Source organism: Rattus norvegicus, chromosome 7, assembly GCF_021556685.1.
Source record: "Rattus norvegicus strain SHRSP/BbbUtx chromosome 7, alternate assembly SHRSP_T2T, whole genome shotgun sequence".
Taxonomy (NCBI): Eukaryota; Metazoa; Chordata; class Mammalia; order Rodentia; family Muridae; genus Rattus; species Rattus norvegicus.
The window spans coordinates 52,218,448-52,219,921 of NC_141540.1; positions in this window are offsets into that span (position 1 = coordinate 52,218,448).

A 1,474-nucleotide genomic window follows, 5' to 3' on the forward strand; every position below is an offset into this window, starting at 1 on the left:
AGAGCTATGAAAAATAGTCTGCTTTATGTCTAAAGTAATTTCAATTTTTAAATTTTTCTGTGATTATACTTGCCTGTTTATATACTGTTTTACTGCCATTTCACTCAAATTCATGCAAAATCAAAGCAAGATGACAAATTTCGATTATATGGTTAGATATGCATTTTCATATATATGTGTGTGTATGCAGATGTATACATAGATATACAAACAACCTTCTGCTTGATCATTCCATTATCATGATTTCTGTAATCTATTTTATTCTGTTTAATTTCTTGTAAAATAAATTGTGAAGTTCTTATGATCTTTAAGATTTTCTTCTGAGTCACTAGCTCTGACTAACAGCTTGGGTGTACCATGCACTTTATCACTTTTAAAAATATATTCATATACTTTTCATAGCATCATCTTGATACTAAAAGTTAATGTCAAATTAAACTTTCTCATCAGGTATTCTATTTTTGGTTAATTAATGTTTAGTATCCTGAGCCTATTTAATGTATGATTAAAAATTAAATGGAGTTTATGCCGAGGGAATTGCACTAGCAAGGAAAGATGGATCACATGGTGGTTTGTAGAATAAAGTTAAAAATAAAGTGAGTCTAAAAAAATTCACAATGAATTGTTTCAAGGTTTCCAATTTTTAGAATCCTAAGGAAATCACTGTAATGATCTGAGATTTTACCAGTTTTTAATCTTTCATTCATATGACATCCAGAACCACTCTGGGGTTCTTTTTATGAGTCTAATAGAGTCAATTTATCTGGGTAGTCAAATCAAAATTTTAATCTTGGACTCTATTAAGCTTCAAATAGAAAGATCTTCCAAACAACAAAACTCTATCAAGGATATGAATGCTTTAGGATTTCTCTCTTTAAACAATATCTGCTCTGTAGCCTAAGGTGGGACTCAACTTACAACTTCCTTGCTTCCATGCTTTAAGTACTGGGATTACAGAAAGGTGCCTGAGTGATCTATTTTAGTATATATCTTAAGGAAAGAAATATGACCAAAGTTAGAAGTTCATATTTCTGTGATTATGACTTAATAAAGGAACCTGTGTACATACACACACACACACACACACACACACACACACACCACTCCACACCACACATACATATAAGTCTTCTTCATCCTATAGCCTTATTGGTGAAATCTGGATTCATCACTGCTGTGTAATCTCTGTTCCAGTTAAACTCTTATAAAATTCTAGAAGATTCTAGGTGATACATTTATATGATAAGATTATCTTATGCTTCATGCACTTTTCCAATGATCGCATACCATTACCCTGAAAAGTCGTTTCCTTGCTTTGTTTTGAGTAGTATGCATAGGGTGTATTAACACAGTTCTGCCAGTAACACAGAAGCAACTCACAGAAGGAAAGTATAGTCTCAAAGGCTCCCTGCCCATCATTTTGGGAAAACCATGGCTGAACAGTCCAGCTTGTGACAGCTTGAGGGTGTGGTCA